At 42.5% G+C, this 23,214-nt stretch overlaps 1 pseudogene; it reads left to right on the top strand.

Moving 5' to 3' along the window:
* Window positions 1-11,613: 11,613 nt before the first annotated feature.
* The window catches only part of LOC106611147 (potassium channel subfamily K member 10-like), a 41,129-nt pseudogene continuing 29,528 nt past the window's right edge, over window positions 11,614-23,214 (top strand).

Here is a 23,214-nt window from a genome sequence, read left to right on the forward strand (position 1 = left end):
TTAAAATGTTCAGGAGAAAATTCCAGGACCACGGAGCTGAGTAACCAATTTCTACCATGACCTGTTCTAATTACTGATGTAGTCAGGCTGTCTTCCTTCAGGAATCTGTGGAGAAAATTGCTGCACCGCATCTCAAGCACTAAGCCCAGGACAGACCTGTGCTGGCAGTCCCAGGGGAACAACTATCAGGTCTTCAGATCTGCCAGTAACTGTAAAGTCAGCCGAGCTGAAGAAGCAAGAGCAGCATCTCCTGCTTGTTCAGAGTGAGCGGTCTGTCTACCAGAAGATGGTTGCTGACTGCAAGACCACCTGTCAAGACCTGCAGTTGTCTCTGGGGGCCCCTACTGAACCATCAAGCAAAGACATCAGGATGCATTACAGCGTTGATTTTGCTCAACAAGTAAGCAACATTTCTTCCTTTACACTGATTTAAGGACATACAGTTGAAGTCGGAAGTTTACATACACCTCAGCCAAATACATTTAAACTCAGTTTTTCACAATTCCTGACATTTAATCCCAGTAAAAATTCCCTGTCTTAGGTCAGCTAGGAACACCACTTTATTTTAAGAATGTGAAATGTCAGAATAATAGCATAGAGAATGATTTATTTCAGCTTTTATCACATTTTATCATATTATTTTATTACATTTTATCACATTCCCAGTGGGTCTGAAGTTTACATACACTCAATTAGTATTTGGTAGCATTGCCTTTAAATTGTTTAACTTGGGTCAAACATTTCGGGTAGCCTTCCACAAGCTACCCACAACAAGTTGGGTGAATTTTGGCCCATTCCTCCTGACAGAGCTGGTGTAACTGAGTCAGGTTTGTAGGCCTCCTTGCTCGCACACAATTTTTCAGTTCTGCCCACACATTTTCTATAGGATTGAGGTCAGGGCTTTGTGATGGCCACTCCAATACCTTGACTTTGTTGTCCTTAAGCCATTTTGCCACAACTTTGGAAGTATGCTTGGGGTCATTGTCCATTTGGAAGACCCATTTGTGACCAAGCTTTAACTTCCTGACAGATGTCTTGAGATGTTGCTTTAATATATCCACATACTTTTCCTCCCTCATGAAGCCATCTATTTTGTGAAGTGCACCAGTCCCTCCTGCAGCAAAGCACCCCCACAACATGATGCTGCTAGCCCCGTGCTTCACGGTTGAGTGGTGTTCTTCGGCTTCCAAGCCTCCCCCTTTTTCCTCCAAACATAACGATGGTCATTATGGCCAAACAGTTCTACGATCTTTGTCCCCATGTGCAGTTGCTAACCGTAGTCTGTCTTTTTAATGGAGGTTTTGGAGCAGTGGATTCTTCCTTGCTGAGCGGCCTTTCAGGTTATGTTGATATAGGACTCGTTTTACTGTGGATATAAATAATTTTGTACCCATCTTCACAAGGTCCTTTGCTGTTGTTCTGGGATTGATTTGCACTTTTCGCAGGAGACAGAACGCGTCTCCTTCCTCAGCGGTATGACGGCTGCGTGGTCCCATGGTGTTTATACTTGCGTACTATTGTTTATACAGATGAACGTGGTACCTTCAGGAAATTGCTCCAAAGGATGAACCAGACTTGTGGAGGTCTACAATTTGTTTTCTGATGTCTTGGCTGATTTCTTTTGATTTTTCTCATGATGTCAAGCAAAGAGGCACTGAGTTTGAAGGTAGGCCTTGAAATACATCCACAAGTACACCTCCAATTGAATCAAATGATGTCAATTAGCCTAACAGAAGCTTCTAAAGCCATGACATCATTTTCGGGAATTTTCCAAGCTGTTTAAAGGCACAGTCAACTTAATGTATGTAAATCTCTGACCCACTGGAATTGTGATACAGTGAATTATAAGTGAAATAATCTGTCTGTAGACAATTGTTGGAAAAATTACTTGTGTCATGCACAAAGTAGATGTCCTAACCCACTTGCCAAAACTATAGTTTGTTAACAAGACATTTGTGGAGTGGTTGAAAAACGAGTTAATGACTCCAACCTAAGTGTATGTAAACTTCGTACTTCAACTGTATGTCTACACTGTATTTCTGATCAATTTGATGTTATTTTAATAGACACATTCTTTTGCTTTTCTTTCAAAAACAAGGACATTTCTAAGTGGCCCTAAACTTTTGAACGGTAGTGTATGTAAATGTGATATTTCCTCAAAATGTATTTAAAAAAAACTGTTTTTACTTTCTCGTTATGGGGTATTATTTGAAGATTGATGAGGGAAAAAAACGATTTAATCAATTTTTGAATAAGGCTGTAACATAACAAAATGGGGAAAAAGTAAAGGGGTCTCAATACTTTCAGAATGCACTGTATTTAACTTCCAGTAGTACTTTACCAAAAGCCTTTTCAAAATCCGCTGGTGCTTGCCTACGGAGCTGTGAGGGGAACGGCACCTCCGTACCTTCAGGCTCTGATCAGTCCCTACATCCAAACAAGGGCACTGCGTTCATCCACCTCTGGCCTGCTGGCCCCCCTACCTCTGCGGAAGCACAGTTCCCGCTCAGCCCAGTCAAAACTGTTCGCTGCTCTGGCACCCCAATGGTGGAACAAGCTCCCTCACGACGCCAGGACAGCGGAGTCAATCACCACCTTCCGGAGACACCTGAAACCCCACCTCTTTAAGGAATACCTGGGATAGGATAAAGTAATCCTTCTAACCCCTCCCCCCCAAAAAATATAGAGATGTGCTATTGTAAAGTGGTTGTTCCACTGGATATCATAAGGTGAATGCACCAATTTGTAAGTCGCTCTGGATAAGAGCGTCTGCTAAATGACGTAAATGTAATGTAAATGTAATAGCAGACCTGGTTTATTAGTTATTTCATGTTCTATTACTGCTAGTAGTTGTTGTTTATTGTCTCCAATGTATCGTCCATGTAAAAAACCTGAGTGCTATGCATTTTGCCAGTATTTTTGCATCACAACATTAAAGTCTAAGAGGCCTCCAGTTTTTTTAGACAGACTGGATCTTTGTATTTAGCATCTGGTTCTTGTTTTAGTAATAGTGAAATCAGACCTTCCTCCTCCCTGTGACAGACTACAATTGTTATAGGAGTAGTTAAAACAAGCTAATAATGGAGCTTGAATACATAAAAAAAAGGCTTGATATACCTCTACCGATTTTTCCAGACAGGAAGGATTTAATAGCCTCAAAGTTATTCCTCTGTAATTTGGCCTTCACACTGATCTTTTTATGCATTTGTTAATTTTCCTTTTTTTCATTATTAGGAAAGAAATCCTTACAGAAATTGTCATTCAGTGGGTAAGGAGGAGACTGAAAGGAAAACATGTACATAGAACATTTGGGGGGCCTGGACCAAGTTTATCTACCTGTACTGTTAGTTCCTGTCACAGGAGGTTGGTGGCACCTTAATTGGGGAGGATGGGCTCGTGGTAATGGCTGGAGAGGAATCAGTGGAATGGTATCAAACACATGTTTTCTATGTGTTTGATGCCATTCCATTTACTCCGTTCCAGCCATTACTATGAGCTGTCCTACACTCAGCAGCATCCACTGGTTCCTGTATTTTCCTTGTTAGTGTAGTCTCTTTAGACCAAAACGGCTTTTTCTTTACTGATTAATATTGAGTTGAATGACCTGTGAAGTTACATTTAAAGGTATCCCAAACAATAAGGGGATTTGCTGAACATGTATTGTGATGAAAGAATTCAGTTATATATTATTTGGTCTTAGTTAAGAACAAATTGTCCTCCAGTAGACTTTGATTAAATTTCCAATATCCCGTCCAAGTGGAAAGGCCCATTTAGATTATGGTCCGATCGCATTCTGTCTCATATCAATACTTTTTAAACCTTTGGTGCCAGAAAGAAGTTAAGACAACTAGCTTGATTAAGTCTCCTCCGTGTATATCTCACTAGGTCTGGGTCTCCATATATCCACCAGTTCTAATGTATCCATGATCAATTTTGTGATCTCCTTAAGAGCACGAGGGTGATAGTTTGTAGTGTGATTTCCTTTATGGTCCATTGAGGTACTTAACATTGTGTTATTGTCTCCCACCATAAAGATTTGGTATACATATTTTCAAAGAAGTGTGGGTCATCCTGATTTGGACAATATACACATCTAAACAGCTACATTATTTTGTAATTTTGTATTATGTATTTTTTTACAGTGGTGGCCTAGATTCAGCAGCAGTAGTGCACCGCGGCTAAGTGCATAATTCAAATCAAATCAAAATGTATTTGTCACATACACCTTTAGCAGATGTTATTGCGGGTGTAGCGAAATGCTTGTGTTTCTAGCTCAAACAATACAGTAATATCTAACAATTCACAACAATACACACAACCTAAAATTAAAACAGTTGAATTAAGGAATATAAACATGTTAGGACGAGCAATGTCGGAGTGGCATAGACTAAAATATAGTAGAATAGAATACAGTATATATGAGATCAGTAAATCAAAAATATGCAAACATTACTAAAGTGACCAGTGTTCCATTATTAAAGTGGCCAGCGATTTCAAGTCTATGTATATAGGTGAAACACTGTAAGACGTAATTGTTTTAGTAGTCTAATATAGAATTATGACTTTTACTCATGTGCCATGTCCCTGCAGTAAACGCCAATATCCAGTCAGGAAAGGAGTGGAGCACTTGATTTAACCCAAACGAAAGGTATCCCTCCCTGGCACAAAAGAGTAAGTAACGCATTTACAAACATTTGTTGATGATCATTTATATGCCTATAATTAGCGTACAGTAAGTAGGCTATTAGTGGTAATATTATTATAACTTTTAGAAAAACGTGCATTGATGGAGAGGTAGACTACTAGCCATTAAACGTTGTTCCTCCTTCATTGGGGGTGACATCCTCATTCGTGACTGTGAAGTTCGTGGTTCTAAAAGCGCGCAACTCACTGTCCACTTCTGTTCCGAGTGGACTGACGTGTGGACTGGCGTGTGAAATGAGTTGTAGCCCATTGGATGTTCCTAAAAGGTGCGACAGACAGTAGGCCTACAGAAACCTTATTACGAACAATTTGTCCAGGCGTGCACCACGCGCCCATGGCTCCAGACAATGCAATTTTCGCGTTCCTTTTAAGGAATATTTTATTATGACACAGAACTGTTACAAGGGCGCTGGCAGATTTGGTTTATTTTCCTTTATTTTCTCACGCGCTATTGAGCAGATTTATGGTCTTAGTGTGTATTGAGAAGAAGAATAGCTGTGAAATTTCCACTGGAAAACCCTAGAAACAAGTAAAATTGGACCCCGATCACCGAGGTTAGTAGCCTAAATATACCTTTTCCTCAGAAAGTGGAGTTTGACCCTGAATAGTTTGTCTATGCTGACTGAAGAAATGCTTAGGCTGGGTACAGTTGTCTTTACCATCCACTATGTAAGATAAAATGTGAAAACATATTTTTAATTATTACGATTGTTAATATATATAACGCATCTTTCATTGATGTTATCTAAGAAAGAACAGCTAAAATAGCATTTTATTATAATGCAATGTGATTTTTATGTTGCCAGGTAGTTGGGAGTAGATATCTAGACTCAGCAAAAAAAGAAACGTCCTCTCACTGTCAACTGCGTTTATTTTCAGCAAACTTAACGTGTATATATTGTATGAACTTAATAAGATTCAACAACTGAGACAAACTGAACAAGTTCCACAGACATGTGACTAACAGAAATTGAATAATGTGTCCCTGAACAAAGGGGGGTCAAAATCAAAAGTAACAGTATCTGGTGTGGCCACCAGCTGTATTAAGTAAGTGCCAGTTCTTGCTGTGAGATGTTACCCCACTCTTCCACCAAGGCACCTGCAAGTTCCCGGACATTTCTGGGGGGAATGGCCCTAGCCCTCACCCTCTGATCCAACAGGTCCCAGATGTGCTCAATGGGATTGAGATCCGGGCTCTTCGCTGGCCATGGCAGAACACTGACATTCCTGTCTTGCAGGAAATCATACACAGAACGAGCAGTATGGCTGGTGGCATTGTCATGCTGGAGGGTCATGTCACGATGAGCCTGCAGGAAGGGTACCACATGAGGGAGGAGGATGTCTTCCCTGTAACGCACAGCGTTGAGATTGCCTGCAATGACAACAGCTCAGTCCGATGATGCTGTTACACACCGCCCCAGACCATGACGGACCCTCCACCTCCAACTGATCCCGCTCCAGAGTACAGGCCTCGGTGTAACGCTCATTCCTTCAACGATAAACACGAATCCGTGACTCGTCAGTGAAGAGCACTTTTTGCCAGTCCTGTCTGGTCCAGCGACGGTGGGTTTGTGCCCATAGGCGACATTGTTGCCGGTGATGTCTGGTGAGGAACATTGTTGCCGGTGATGTCTGGTGAGGAACAGTTGTTGTTGCCATCCTGTACATGTCCCGCAGGTGTGATGTTCGGATGTACCGATCCTGTGCAGGTGTTGTTACACGTGGTCTGCCACTGCGAGGACGATCAGCTTTGCGTCCTGTCTCCCTGTAGCGCTCTTTGGCGTCTCACAGTACGGACATTGCAATTTATTGCCGTGGCCACATCTGCAGTCCTCATGCCTCCTTGCAGCATGCCTAAGGCACGTTCACGCAGATGAGTAGGGACCCTGGGCATCTGTCTTTTGGTGTTTTTCAGAGTCAGTAGAAAGGCCTCTTTAGTGTCCTAAGCTTTCATAACTGTGACCTTAATTGCCTACAGTCTGTAAGCTGTTAGTGTCTTAACTACCGATCCACAGGTGCATGTTCATGAATTGTTTATGGTTCATTGAACAAGCATGGGAAACGGTGTTTAAACCCTTTACAAGAAGACCTGTGAAGTTATTTGGATTTTTACGAATTATCTTTGAAATACAGGGTCCTGAAAAAGGGAAGTTTTCTTTTTTGGCTGAGTTTATCTTCACCTTGCCTGTTGGGTTCAGATGTACAGTAGGCTACAGTGCGTTCTTCATTGGGGATAGATAGAGGGGGATAGGACAGCTGCTGGGGAGATGCCCATTCAGACCATTGTGAATTACCGGGCAGAGACAGAAACTTTTTCCCTGACATTCTGCATGCTATGATCTGATTCAGTATTTGCTTGTGGTCCTCTACTGAACCCACACAGACAGACTCCTTTTATGATCCATGCACACCATTAGTTAATCATTATCCTGTGTTTCACCATACAGCTGCTAGGCTGAATAAATGAATATTCTGACCTCCCACTGTGCCACAATAGTGTAGGTGTCAGACTGTTTATGTGTCAGATTTTACATTTGGAATGTGTGTGGCTTAGCATCAGATGTTGCTGCCTGTTATAAATGGACACAAAGGTATGAAATTATCATACCATAGTCAACAATTATCATCATCATCATGGCCTGTGGATACAAGTAAAAAAACAACTTAATCTTCATCATCCAGTAACTTTTCTTGGACTTAGATTCCCCAGTGCATCACCTCACACTTGTCTTTGTCCTGTCAGCATTCAGTATTCCTCTTGTAAAGTCTGGATCAGAGACAGAGGTGAGAGACCAAGGGCAGTAGGAATGTATTGGATAAAAGCATTAGCCTACTCTCCCACATAATCAAATCATGTGGAACTATGGAAATCAATAGGAGGCAGGTTTGGATCTTGTAACACAATTCATGATTTATGTTATATATAGTATTTTGTGAAAGCTGAACTTGGAGCACAATAGTAATTTCAAAACCACGGTAGGTTTGAGATATAGATTACCCTTACAATCATGAGTTATGCTAATAATGATGGAACCATTTGTTATTCAGAATGTGATTGGAATTTAATGGCTATTTTTAGACAGAAGCAGACTTAGTGGTAGATAGCTCAACCCCTTTCTTAAAGCACTCGTCCAAGTATGATGTACTGTAGTGCCCATTTATTCCATTCCACTCAATTTATCAGAAGCGATGAAAACCAAATAATGAATGGTTTTGTCAGATTAGTCAAGACACTTGACCCAGTTGGATGTTGAATGGGTGGGCTGTAAAGTTGGATGTTGAATGGGTGGGCTGTAAAGTTGGATGTTGAATGGGTGGGCTGTAAAGTTGGATGTTGAATGGGTGGGGTGTAAAGTTGGATGTTGAATGGGTGGGCTGTAAAGTTGAATGTTGAATGGGTGGGCTGTAAAGTTGAATGTCGAATGGGTGGGCTGTATAGTTGGATGTTGAATGGGTGGGCTGTAAAGTTGGATGTTGAATGGGTGGGCTGTAAAGTTGGATGTTCTATAAAGTCCATCAGCAGGCTCTTCTCTGCAGCTTGCAGGTCTGAAAATATGAATTCCTTTATTGTGAAGTTAATGTTTTTGGGGCAGTTTCCCAAACGCCTAGTCATGGACTAAAAAGCAAGCTCAATCGGGAATATTAATCAAAAAATATTTTTAAGACTAGGCTTAATGTGTCCAGGAAACTACCCCTTAATGTCCTAAAAATAGCTTGAGAATGTTCTCCTAGGCACCTGTAATGTGGCTATGTTGATGTTGGTGAATTCCTGGCCTTATGTACCCATCCTGATGACAAAAGTTTGTTTTGATTCATTTAAACTGTGATCAGTGTCAAAGGATGGACTAACAGGATTTAGATCCCTGGAAGTGATTGAGACTTCCTTGATGTCCTTGAAAGCCTACTCATCATGACTGGTTGTGTTGGTGTTAGTGTTAGTAGTGTTCATACAGAAGGGTGCTAGACAGTTGTTTCAGGAACATAGTTCCTGCCCATTTGTGGTAGTCTAGAAAGCCTACAGTGTATATTGAAAAATGAAATTCTTTACAAATTATGCATTTTCTCTCAGGTATGCTGACACTACTGTATTAAATTCACAAATTACATATAGTATACAAGGTATGAGATATATACTGCAACCAAGTCGCACAGTCCCCCACCTTGGGTGACCTCCCCCATCTCCCTGCTGGCGTGCATTTATGACACACCCCATTTGGAAAGCAAGGACCCAGAGTGGCATTTATCCCCCTCTTTTACTGGCCACGCTCGTCTGTTTGACAGATTGAATCCTTCTTTTTTCTATTGAAGAGGGTGGTTTAGCACCTCTCGCCAATGCTCCCCGAGTCTCTGTGTATCAACAACACCTTGTCTTCCCCTTGATATCAAAGCACCCACCGCATAAAGTTGTTTAGATACGGCTGTGGAAATTAGAATTGAGGCTAGAATACAAAACAGTTCTCACTGTGGTAGCACTGTGGTAGCTACTTTTATGTCTGTTATAGATTATGGGGATATTATCTACATGCATGCTACGGCATCAACACTTAAATCGCTGGATGCTACTTATCATTGCGCACTTAGGTTTATTACGGGTGCTAGCTACAGAACTCACCACTGTGTTTTATATCAAAATGTGGGTTGGACTTCGCTGTCCATGAGACGAGAACAACATGCTCTCGTGTTTGTCTATAAAGCACTTCTGAATAATCTACCTTCTTATTTATCATCACTCATCAATATTAGAATTATAATTCCTAAAATCAGATCTCAAGCATAGGTTACACTTGAGGCCCATGCGATCTCCACAGAGTTGGGTATGGCTGCCTTTTCCTGTTACGCTCCTTGCTTATGGAGTAGCCTGCAGACTAAACTTAAACTTGAGACTCTTGTCCCCTTTGCCCATTTTAAACATTTATTGGAGGATTTTTATTTTTGTATTGCTTGTAACTGCTTTGGGTAATGCAAGTTCTTGTGCTGTTAGGGGAATAACCTGTGTGTAAATGTAATAATCTGCTGCTGTATTTTTTTGTGTTATCTGTGATCGTTTTGTTTGTCTTGTGTAGTTTCTTAATCATTGCACCTAAACTGTATGTGTAAACATGTATACGCAGGGCCCAGCTGTAAAAGAGACCGTGGTCTCAGTCTGTGTTCCTTGTTGAAATAAAGGTATAATAATAATTATCACATACAGTGCCTTCAGAAAGTATTCATACCCCTTGACTCATTCCATATTTTGTTGTGTTCCAAAATGGATAAAAATATATTTAAAAATAATCGGTGAAAACATTTTTTTTTTTAAATATGACATACAGAAATATCTAATTTACATAAGTATTCACACCCCTGAGTCAATACTTTGTAGAAGCACCTTTGCCGGCAAATACAGCTTTGAGTTGTCTTGGGTATGTCTGTACCAGCTTTGCACATCTGAATTTGGGGATTTCATCCCATTCTTCCTGGCAGATTTTCTCAAGCTCTGTTAAGTTAGACGAGGAGTCTTTGTACAGATTTTCAATGGGATTCAAATCGGGCTTTGGCTGGCCAGTCAAGGACTTTCACATTCTTGTTCTAAAGCCACTGCAGCGTTGCTTTGGCTGTATGCTTGGGGTCATTGTCCTGTTGGAACGTAAATCTTTTCCCCATTCTAAGGTCGTTTGCACTCTGAAGTAGGTTCTCGTCAAGGATTTGGCTTAGAGCTGACCCCATTTAGTTGACTGGTTGATTGTTTTGTCAATAGGCTGTTGGTTGACCAAGATTTGTTTTTGTAGTCGAGCAGTGGCAAATATATTTTAAAAAATCACTTCACATGAGACACCTGTCCGATTTGCGCTCGTCTCAGTAGACTAATCCATTCAGGAGACTGTGGCATTGGTCTAAGAAGAAGGGGAGTGTGGCTAAGATGCACAAGTCACATCTCTCTCCAGAATGCCATTTCATTGTTTCATAACTTCCTTGTGTGAATTGTTTGCCCTTTGATTGTTAGTGTCTATTCGCCACTACATATATCACCAGTAATAGCCTACATTTACCGTTAATACCCATGATTTCTAATCATCAATGTTTGTTTGGTTACGGTAGTTAATGCATTCAATATATTATTATTATTATTATTATTATTATAATTACAGTCGTTTACTGTTGTCATTGTTGGAGTGGACACGTTATTTGCAGAGCTCACAACCTATGCTACACTTGTGAGAAACAGTTTTTTTATTTATTTCATTGCATTAACGAGTGTTTCTAATTTATTCATTGTCTTTTGTTTGGAGCACTCCTGTCAATGTTGAGTAAGGACGTGCACCTGATTACGCATATAAAGTAGGTCTAGGCTACCTGGCCTGCGCGCAAATGTAGGCCTATAAATGTTCTCATTTGGGGATGTCTGATAGTATTTCTGAAGGTGTTATCTCACCAGCACTAATGACCTGTGGAGCTTCTCAAAGTAAACCTATTTCCAGCTCTCTCTCCTGTGCACAAATTGCATACATGTGCAGAAAACTGAGGGCCAAGAATATTTTATACAATGTTGCAAGTTTGCTAGTGTTTCAAGTTCATTGCAGACAGGCCATCCATGAGGAGGGGGGTTGGAAACAGTTTTTTTTCTTCTGGTTGATCTTGATCTCTTTATAAATACATTTGATTTGATATTAAAACACACATAGTGTGTCTATATATGGAAGACTCGGTCAAGATTTTTTTGTTGTTGGGTGGACAGCTCTAAATTTACACCATTCATTGGTAAACGTTAATCAAATACAACCGCCGACTGTTTCCTCATTGCTGTTGCTCTAAAATGGCAACAAGTGCTAATCCACATGTGCCAAATGAATCTCAACAAGTAAACCGTCAGGGGTTGTATTTGATTAACGTTTTATTAAAAAGTATGGATTTCAGCAAACAAAGAAAGTTATGCAACAACAGAGAACAAACCTAGGTACAGTGTTTCAGAATTGTATGTTTTTGAAGTATCATGCAAAATGAAATAAAAGGAGTCTGAGGTTCATTTAAAAAACTTGAGCCTGTGCTCAACTCTTTTGAGGTGTTTAAGTGCTTGGCAATGCTACTCCAGGCTATATGGAATGGGGCATCTGTCCAGGGCTACAGGCTGGAGTAGCACACAAATGACTTGTATCATTAATCTGCTGGGATAGATGGATACAGTTATCCCATCTGTGTCTCTGTTAGTTTCTAGGACTTTGATACTGAAGTTACAGAGGACCATGCCCCATACTGTAGCTGTTTTTGAGTATTATTCAGGGACGGAAAGGTTAATGGCAGCATTTAAGCTCCTAAAAGCTACATTCTTAGACGTTAATTATGAAAATAGTTTGCTAACTTATACTTTATACGCTCTCTACTTCGGTTTAGTGGCGGTCCAGACCAACTTGGCCCCTCCCAAGAAGGTCAAATCAGGGATGATCCAGTCTAGCCTTGTCCAGGCCAGTGTGGCGGCCATGCAGAACCCCATGGGCTGTAATTCCAAGGGGGACAATGGCCACTACCCCTTACCCCGGCTCTCCGTCTCCTCCCGCTCCACCAGCGTGGTGGCCAGCATGGACACAACCGGCGACCTCTCAGCCCTCCACTCCGTGATGAAGTGGAAGACGGTGGTGGCGGTTTTCGTGGTGGTCGTAGCCTTCTTGGTGGGGGGCGGCCTGACCTTCCGGGCCCTGGAGCAGCCCTTCAAGAGCAACCAGATGGACAGCATCACCCTAGAAAAAGCTTTGTTCCTGCGGAGGCACCCATGTGTCACGCCTGCTGAGCTGGAAGCACTGATCAAGGTGAGTGTTGCTGGTGGTGTGTGTGAATGTGTGCATTTGTGTGTGTGCGTGTGGGTCAATGGCGAGTGGCACGATGAATGGTGATGGTTATCAGAGGCGTCATGCCCATAGGGGCACAGGGGCATGTGACCCCTCAGATTTATCCTGTTTGTTTTTCTCTGTAATACACCTAGCCACCTAGCAAGTTTATGAAGTTGGCTTTAGCTAGACTAGATAGGTTTCCAATCTCCCAACCTCAAAACTAGATACCAAGAAGCCATTTCAGGTTATCAATCAAGTTAGAGTAGCTAGCTTGTCTAATTATCTTAGCTGGCATGCCTGCTGGCATGGTTGGTAGACTTTAAAAAGCAAACAATAACTAAATGTACTGAATAAGTGTCACGTTCGCTATCTTTGAACTCCCTGTCGTAGATCAACCAAGGCGCAGCGTGCTTGTAATTCCACATACTTAATTAGAATAAACCGAACAAAACAATAAACAGGGGAAAAGAAAAGACCGTGACGCAACTGAGCCGCATACAAAACACACACAGAAATAATAATTACCCACAAACACAGGTGGGGAAAAGGCTGCCTAAGTATGATTCCCAATCAGAGACAACGATAGACAGCTGCCTCTGATTGGAAACCATACTCGGTCAAAACAAAGAAATAGAATGCCCACCCCATATCACACCCTGACCTAACCAAACAGAGAAAAACGGCTCTCTCAGGTCAGGGCGTGACAATAAGACTCACAATCTTTGAGTTCTGAGCATAGATGCAGAAAAGCATATTTAGTTTCTGTTTATATGAACACTAACCTCTTAGTGAAATTGTATTCTATGTTCTGGAGCAATTTTGAGTACCCATGTCATAGTAAATGGACTTAGGTATTGGCACATCTCAAAAGTTGTAGATGTGCAGCAGTAGTGCAGATGTACATAGATCTGAGGAGTTATATAGATGCCCAGCTAGTGAAATGTCAAATAGGGTTGTTTGTATAGATGTTACACTATTAATCCTGCTTTAGTAGCTTGATAGAGTTCCTCCAGTGGTGCCCATGAGTCAGGATGAGTTATGAGCTAGGAACTTCCTTCCTGTGAACCTACCATGGACACACACACACACACACACACACACACACACACACACACACACACACACACACACACACACACACACACACACACACACACACACACACACACACACACACACACACACACACACACACACACACCCCACTGACTACACACTGGCCGGCTGTGTGTTCTAATTAATATGTTTATGTCATGTGCCCTTCTTAAAGTAAACACGATAAGAGCCCCAGGGTCTGTCAGTAGCCATGGAATTAACCGTGATAGCTACAGTATAATGAACAATGACACATCATGTATATAAACATCCACAGGCATCATGTTAGTTAAGTGGCATAAGTGACCAGCAGTCTTATGTTACATAACTGTTAGCGGAGAAACAGGACTTGGGGGAATAACTTAATAGCTGATTGTCTGGGAAAGAAATGCAGCCTTACGTAAAAGGTTGGAACTGCTGCGACCTCTAGAAATGTCCTTGGGCCTGATATTGTGAATAATTAAGGCTATGTATTGATTTGTTGCTCTTTAACGACGCCCACACATTGCTAAATCAGGAAAATAAGCTGGTGGTCACTGGTCATGGCAGAGTTCATGTTTCTTTTATGTAACAACAAGCTGTAGAAACAGAGCTTTGTTTGTGTGGGAAAAAGGGAAAAATTGTAAACAATTGGCAGAGTATTATTGGAAGTATGCTCTATGAGAAATTGTTTATATTGTACATACCAGTAAGCACACATCTCTAGCACAACCCTCCCAGAATATACCTTAGACTGACCAATGATGCAAATTAGTCTCTAAGATTAACCTGGATCTGAGGACCTGCAGTTGATTTAAAGCTAGAATGATGTTTACTGCCTCTAGTAAACAGTGACCTACACAGAAACTGATTAAATGTGTCGGTTGGGCCTCTTTCTGCAAGGACCAGTAAAACCTAGGCTCATGAACCGTTCAGTTCCTGAGCCAGAACTTGTGAAAATAACAAGCAGAAAATACCAATCACAGACTGGCTCTAAAGAACGATAACTATAAGGATAAATATATATATTTTTCCTTCTATTTCTAGTGAACAGGAGCGATCAAACTACAACGATAACTACAAAAAGAGTGGAAAATGATAACGAGGGCTATCGTTTGGATCATTTTCAGTGATCTACCTACCTACCAACCAATCAGAGTGTAATTGGGATTTTCGAAATCAAAAGCTGACCAAGTCACATCAAGCTCTGAAATGACAGCTAATTTTCCCTTTTCATTTGTTTGAACTGTTTTCCATTGACATTTATATCCATTAAGGATGCTGCTGCATGATTTCACCTGGTCAGAAAAATGGCTAGCTGACTTCGGATGGCGTTAGCTCTCTATGGCAAGAAGATCAAATTCATGTTTTGAAACATTGTTGCCGAGGTCTGAGTGGCAAACAGCAAGGCTCATACAAACTAAATGATAGCTAGAAGCACGTAGAAATAATGTGTTTAAAAACAGCATACACTCTTAGATAAAAAAGGGGTTCTAGACAGGTTGATTGTTTAGCAACAAAACCGAAGCATGTCACATATACTCCCTCTCCAGCCTCTAGGTCATCAGGCTGCTGATTATCCCACACACCTGTCACCTGCACTCACCTGGACTCCATCTGGCGATTATCTTGATTATCTTCCCTATATCTGTCACTCCCCTTGGTTCTTTCCTCAGGTGTTATTGACTCTATTTTCATGTCAGTGTGTTGTTTGTGTTTCGTGTTCATTGTTTATTTTATTTAATAAAACACTCACTCCTTGAACTTGTTTACTGACTCTCAGAGCACTCGTTACAGTGTGTGCAACTAGGGGGGGAAAACAGACCCTGTTGGCTTCGATCAGTGGTCACCAACCTTTTCTGAGTCAAGATCACTTTGTGTCAAAATGCAAGCCGAGATCCAACGCTCAGATTTTTTTTTTAAACATGACAAACTTAAGCCTATGCAACATTAACCAATTAAAACAATTCTGTAGCAATGAGGTTTGCGCAGTAGGCTATAGGCCAAATATATTATCACTTGAAAGTTGAATTGCCCTGTCAATGTTGTTGTTCTCAGACCATTTTTAAATGATATTTAAAAAATGAAGGTATATGACCACACTGGTAATAGATAATTTGTTGTATTACTTGTGATACACAGCTAAGTGAGCGTAATATAATATACTATACCATATATTTGTTTTACTGGACTGATGGCCTGCATCTGGTGGTCAGTCTGAAGGGAGGGAGGTAGCAGTGGTGAGGCTGCCTCTCTCCTGACTCAACGTCCCTCTGCTCTCCCTCCCTCCACTGAGAAAAGGGAACACAGTCGTCCAGCTGATGGCAAACTCAAGTCTCACTGCATTATTTCTGCCTCATGCACCTATTCATGTTATTACTCCTATGACCAGAGAAAGTTAAATATTCCTTGCTAATAATAACAACGCAAGCTTATCAGAACACTTTGGTATACGCATTCATTGCAGCTGCAGTGCTGGTTGGGAGAATGCACATTTTATAGCTTATATGTGTTGTACAAAGTGTTGACTGTGCTGAAACAAATAAAAAAATAGGAACGTAAGGCTTTATCATAGTTTTTTTTACATAAGTGTTTGATGATCGACTAGGAATGCCTTGGAGATCGACCAGTCGGTGATCACTGGCTTAGATTGTTGACTACATGTAAACTATAATTTGTCTCCAATGTTTTATTAAAAACATAAATGAGCACAATGAGTACTTGTTGTCTCTCAAATATATTGTTACAGTTGTTGGTTAGCTAGCTAGCGAATTTGAGCCATATTAGCAATGACATAAAATCAGTCAAAACACCTCAAAACAAGACAGAACTAGCTGAAATGAGTGACTTACGATTCCCCACATGGCAGTTGTCTTGTCATTGTTGGTAGCTACATGTATCTGGCCATCCAGTATCACAACAACCCAAGGACTTCTGCCCCAGTGAAGCGTGCACATCGTTTTCGTGACTTTGTCAGCTAACCCATTGTGAGGGATCAGCCAGATTAAGTGGTCCGACTGCACCCTCTCCTGGAGGTGGGTCGCAGTACAGCCACTACTGATGAGCTCACATGAGGGCAATTGACTAATTGTTGTTGGTGCTCTCTTAAGGACCTGAAAAGAGGCAGAATGATTATGAGCCGGAGGCCATGGCGAATTCCACAGCACTATGATCCCCTGTTGTAGGTTATGCTCAAGCTGTTGGTTTGGCATTTAGTACCAACTGGTAGTTTTTAAATGTTTTGTTTGTTTAGATAGCCCTTACACAGGCCTTTGTAGAGGGAGAGTTCAAAGAAAAACACCCAATACAGTTTCCTTCTTTTTGTTGAAGTCCCATCTCTGCGTCTCATTTCGTGCTATCTCGCTTGGATCATGTTAGTGAATGGGTACGGCCTTTCACATTGGTAGAGAATGCGGGCATCGATCCCGCTACCTCTCGCACGCCATAGCAGAGACGAAAGCGAAGTGCCATTCTAGCCCAGCTTGCGGCATGCGGCGTACAACAGGTGCAATCACTGGCCGCAATCCAACAGGACCGGGCACAGGAGAGGCCTGTCACCAGGAGAGCCACGCCGAGCATGAACAGCCTGATCCCACAAATGTGCATGGACGACATCGAGGCCTACTTCATGGCCTTTGAATGAACGGCCAGGTGAGAAGGTTGGCCTGAAGGGGAGTGGGCAGGGCTGACCTCGCCCCTGCTATCAGGGCCTAGACAGGCAGCATACTACGACCTGGGCGAAGAAGCTGAGCTGGACTACGGCAAGTTGAAGGCAGAGGTGTTGGCTTGGTATAACCTGAACCCTCGCGAGAGAGCCCAGAGGTTCCACAGATGGATCTACAGGGATGGTGAATCACCCAGAGAACAAGCGTTCCAGTTAGTCCACCTAGTGAAAGGCTGACTGGGGTCTGCAGCGGAACTACTGTGCTTGAGAGAGCTGCGGCCGAGCCTACTAAGAACAATAAGCCAGAGCAACCCCCAAACAATGGATGCCCTAGTCGGGGCTATTGAAACCTGTAGGGCTACAGAGTCCCTTGCAGAGGCCGGTAGGCATGGGAAGCCGGCACGAGAAGCCCTACTACGAGTGGAGAGGAAGAGAGAGAAGCTGCCACCAGAGAGGGAGAGAACAAGACACAAACCTATTCCCCGCACGATCCAGGGTTTTAAATGTCAAGCCCTAGGGCACATCGCACGGCACTGCCTGAAAATGGATGAGCCCATGCCCACCGAGTCCCCTAACCCAAGCCCCGGCCCCTCCCAGTCAAGGGACATGCCTCAAGTGCCCTGCTACCAGGCAGAGACGGCCCCCGCCCGGCGCGTTCCGGTGAGAATAGGAGGAATTTAAACATTTTCATTCCTGGACTCCGGCAGCATGGTCTCCCTCAGCCAAAGGGATATACAGGACAATTGGACAGTGCTCGAAGGTGAAGTGAAGGTATCGTGCATAGACTGCAGCGTCCAAGGGTACCCCCGGGCCCGAGTAAAGATGACGACATCCGTGGGAAAAGTCACTATGGCGATGGGCCTTTCACCAAACTTGTCAGTTCCTGTCCTCCTCGGCCGAGACTGCCCACTCTTCGATTGGTTGTGGTCCAATGCGAAGAAGCAGGAGTGTGGCCGACAAGAGAAGAGGAGCTCACAGCGCCACATGGGCCTGGCACATAACCCGGTGGCCCGCCATAAACTCCGGCGAAAGAAAAGAAACCGCACTGGGCAACTAGACGGTCTACTAGGGGAAAGGGAGAAGCAGGATGAGGAGTCTACATGACAGCTGCGGCGGGTCTTCGAAAAGCCGTACAGTGATGAGACGTGCCACGGAGTCGAGAGCCAAGGCGAAGAGGGAGCCAGCCTGTCGGGTGAGGATAGGAGTCAGGAGGAAAGAGAGCGGCTGTGACAGATCTTCGCTGAGTCCACACCAGAGGAGTCCTGGCCGGGGTTTGGCACGGAGTCCAATGACGGCGACATAGACCACCCCCCCCACCCCGTCCGAAGGCTACGGAAGTTTCCGTATGGGTCAGTTTGGCACGGCCCAACAGCAAGATCCGGAGGTGCTAAGGCTTATGGCCAAAGTGGCAGTTATTGATGGGAAGTGGCTACAGGATGAGGGTGAGTTACGTTTCCCATATTTTGCCATTCAGAACGGCCTATTATATTGGGTATTTAGGAGAAGGGAGGGCGAGTTGATAGTACCGAGGTCATATCAAGACACTGTGCTGCATTTGGCCCACTCCCATGTCTTAGGCGGACATTGGTTCTACTGGCTGTGGGTGACCAGGGACGTTGCCAAATATTGCAAGTCATGCAATAGGTGTCAACGTACGGTCCCCAAGGCCCATTTTCACAATCCCCTGATACCTCTTCCCATTATAGAAACACCATTTGAACGGATTGCTATGGACCTAGTGTGGCTGGTGCCACTATCATCCTGAGAACACAAATACATCCTCGAAGTAGTGGACTATGCAACCAAATATCCCAAGGCTATTCCATTACGCACCATGGCGACAAAAGGCATAGCCATGGAGCTGATCATGTTGTTTTTGCGAGTGGGATTACCCTTGACTATTCTAATAGATCAAGGCACTCCCTTTATGTCGCGGCTCATGATAGACCTGTGTAAACTGTAGAGTGTAGAGCAGATTAGAACGAGTGTTTATCACCCCCAGATGGAGGGACTGTGCGAGAGGCTGAATAAAACCATCAAGAGCATGTTAAGACGTGTAGTGGATAAGGACAGAAAAAATTGGGACATGCTGTTGCTCCACCTTATGTTTGCCCTGCGCAAAGTTTCTCAAGCCTCTACCGGGTTCTCCCCCTTCAAATTATTGTACGGGCGACCATACAGAGGCATTTTGGATTTCAGCAAAAGAAGCCTGGGAGAACCAACCATATCCCTACCGCTCGTTCGATCACATAGTCCTTAGGATGGCCACTATATGGCCAGTGGTTAACAAACACATGGGGCGAGCCAGGCTGCACAGGCTGATCCAGCACCATATCAGGACAGACCCCGGGGCCAAAGTATGTTTAACCTTTTCACATGTGAGTTCCAAATATCTCTAACGGTCGCCTCCAGCGTGAGTTGTTTTATGCACATGATGTCAGAATGCACTCACTGTTCCAAAATGTGATTATTACGCAACAGGACAGTTACCACGCGCTGCCGGCTAATTATCTATAGGCTATGTTTCAACTTGTCAATTTCAAATTATTTTCTAACAAGTTGTATTTTCTAACAACAGTTTGAATTGAGGTGTGTTCCGCCTCCTCATTGATTCACATTCAGCATTGCAGACAATTTATTTTTGGGGTTTTACTGAGCCGGATAAACTTCTCTCTTTGAGGAGAGCCCACAGCACTTCACTCATGTTTGCGCAGATCAAGTATGCATATGAACTCAGCAAAAAATAAACTTCCTCTCACTGTCAACTGCATTTATTTTCAGCCTGCAGGAAGGGTACCACATGAGGGAGGAGGATGTCTTCCCTGTAACGCACAGCATTGAGATTGCCTGCAATGACAACAAGCTCAGTCCGATGATGCTGTTACAGACCGCCCCAGACCATGACTGACCCTCCACCTCCAAATCGATCTCGCTCCAGAGTACAGTCCTCATGCCTCCTTGCAGCATGCCTAAGGCACGTTCTTGCAGATGAGCAGGGACCCTGAGCATCTTTATTTTGGTGCCTTCAGTAGAAAGGCCTCTTTAGTGTCCTAAGTTTTCATAACTGTGACCTTAATTGCCTACCGTCTGTAAGCTGTTAGTGTCTTAACGACCGTTCCACAGGTGCATGTTCATGTATTGTTTATGGTTCATTGAACAAGCATGGGAAACCGTGTTTAAACCCTTTACAATGAAGATCTGTGAAGTTATTTGGATTTTTACGAATTATCTTTGAAAGACAGGGTCCTTAAAAAGGGATGTTTCTTGCAAGATATTGAACATTTTCTTGCTGGAACTCGCTTTGCCTACCCTGTTGTTTTATTTACAAATAATAACTTTGGACACGTGTGCGTTCCTATCAAAGTAAGTTCCTTATTTTCTGTATATCGTGTTGTCGTTTCTACTGTAGGCGCAAATGGTATGTATGTATGTATGTATGTATGTATGGAGCATAATATATTTACAGTTTTATTCACAAGTACAGGTGACAAATAATGCATTCCGAGTTTTGCATATATTGTAATAGACACCTATGATGTGTGTGAAATACTTTTTTGAAGGTTGTACTGATTATAATGAGATAAGCTTTTTGCCAGCTACCTGTGGCGCCATGTTTGTTGACATTATACAATGCATTCTGGGTGTCACGTCTGTCAGACCAAAGATGTTATAATGAGGTGAAGGAATGGTTCACTCATCTTTCGGGTAAACTTTGAAGGGAAGTGGATGATCGTAGACGACACACCCCCTTCAACATGCATACTATAAACAGACCAAACTCATCTTGTCGCCTCTTATTATCTTTGGTTGATAAAACAACAACAAAAACATTCTGGTGCGCACAAACTACACATTGTCGGATTACTTTCGATTTCTAGAAAGTGTTTTACTCAATTATTTTGACCGGTGGTGAGCTCACCCGAGATGTGATTAATTATAAATAGTAATTGCTGTTAGCTAATTCATATTGTTGTTTCTGTCAGCCAAGAGTTATAAACATATTAGCGCTTGTGTTATGTCAATCTTTCCTCAGTTAGCGCTAGGACAAATGTAGCCTACATTTTCCGGTTTGGATGATTGTGTTATGCTGTAGCTACTTCTGTGAATGGCTGAACATTGCATCCAAAAGTAAACTGGTCACATTCTGGACATAACTTTGTAAGGATTGTGTTTGTGGAAAAAAGTGTTGCCAGCTCAAATGCTGATTGTTGACTCAAATCGAAAATGGACATTCTAAATAAGCGTTCTAATCAAGCGTTCTAAACACACCGGTTTGATCGTATGCAACAGGGACCACTATATAAGGATCACACCTGTTTGTTGGTACATGCGGAAAGGTTAAGGCCGTATAGAATCCCCGAAGCTAGGAGAGAGATGAGGCATGCCGAAGTGGGAGAAATGGTACAACTAGGAGTGGTGGAGCCGTCCACAAGTGCATGGTCTAGCCCGATCGTGCTGGTGCCCAACACGGATGGGTCAGCAATAAGGTTGCATCAATATGAAATTTTTGTCCGTTCCCGATATCCGATATTTTCCTTGGCAAAAAACCCCGATACCGATATTAAGAAATTTTGCGGCATTTTAAGCATTCTAGTACAGTTAAATAGTTAACACACACACATGGATGCAGCGGTCTAAGGCACTGCATCTCAGTGCAAGAGGCGTCACTACAGTGCCTGGTTCGAATCCAGGCTGTATCACATCCAGCCGTGATTGGGAGTCCCATATGGCGGCGCACAATTGGCCCAGCGTCGTCTGGGCCGTCCTTGTAAATATGAATTTGTTCTTAACTGACTTGCCTAGTTAAATAAAGGTTACACACACACACACACACACACACACACACACACACACACACACACACACACACACACACCACACTCACCAAAAAGTAATTTTGTTGGCATTTACGTATGACCCCATTAGCAGTAAAACATAATGAAAACGTATTTCTTTCACTTACTTGCTGTGCTGTTTCGTTGTTCATTTGTTCAGTCATTTCATTCTCAACCAGGATTTCTACGGAACGCCGTTTGGGTCTTTGTATGTCAAAAAAGAAACACGTCAAATAACACTATTTGACGTGTCAAATAACACGACATAATCTGTTTCAGTAGGTATAGTTAGCTAGCTAACTATATGGCTAGGTGTCATCATCTAAAATAACCCTAATTCATAAGACAGTCCTTATTTTATTAATGGTTGTCGGACCCATCTATGTGAAGCTAGCCACAATAAGGATTAGCCACAATAGTGGACTTTGCGGTTAGCCTTCAAAATAAAAGTATGTCATTGACAGTGATGCAAATTAATACAAATAATATAATTATGCCAATTTGTATTCATTTGCATCACTGTCAATTACATAGTTTTATTTTGAAGGCAAACCGCAAATTCCACTATTGTGCCTAGTCCTTATTGTGGCTAGCTTCACAACACATAACCCAGTCCAGTCGAGCCTCACTAGCCAGATGAAGCTAGCTGGCTGCTTATAATGTTGGGCAACTGGGTTGAGTAACTGGCTAGCTACCAGTCGGCGAAAGCCAACATCACCCACGACAGAGAATGGTTGATTGTCATGGGCAATGAATTCCATTATCTTGGCTTTAACCTCTATGGGCTAGGTGGGACGCTAGCGTCCCCCCCGTGGTGCACTCCATCAACAGCAGGTGCATTTCAAGAGCGGCAAATTTGAATCCTAATAAATGTCAAAATTCAAATTTTTCAAACATACAACTATTTTACACCCTTTGAAAGATAAACATCTCCTTAATCTAACCACGTTTTACGATTTCAAAAAGGTTTTACAGCGAAAGCATAAATTTAGAGTATGTTAGGACAGTACATTTACAAGAGTTGTGTGTAATGTTTTGTCAATTCAAAGACAGGGTCACCAAAACCATAAAACCAGCTAAAATGATGCACTAACCTTTTACAATCTCCATCAGATGACACTCCTAGGACATTATG

The sequence above is a fragment of the Salmo salar genome, chromosome 09 (assembly GCF_965601325.2).
Source record: "Salmo salar chromosome 09, fSalSal1, whole genome shotgun sequence".
Classification (NCBI taxonomy): Eukaryota; Metazoa; Chordata; class Actinopteri; order Salmoniformes; family Salmonidae; genus Salmo; species Salmo salar.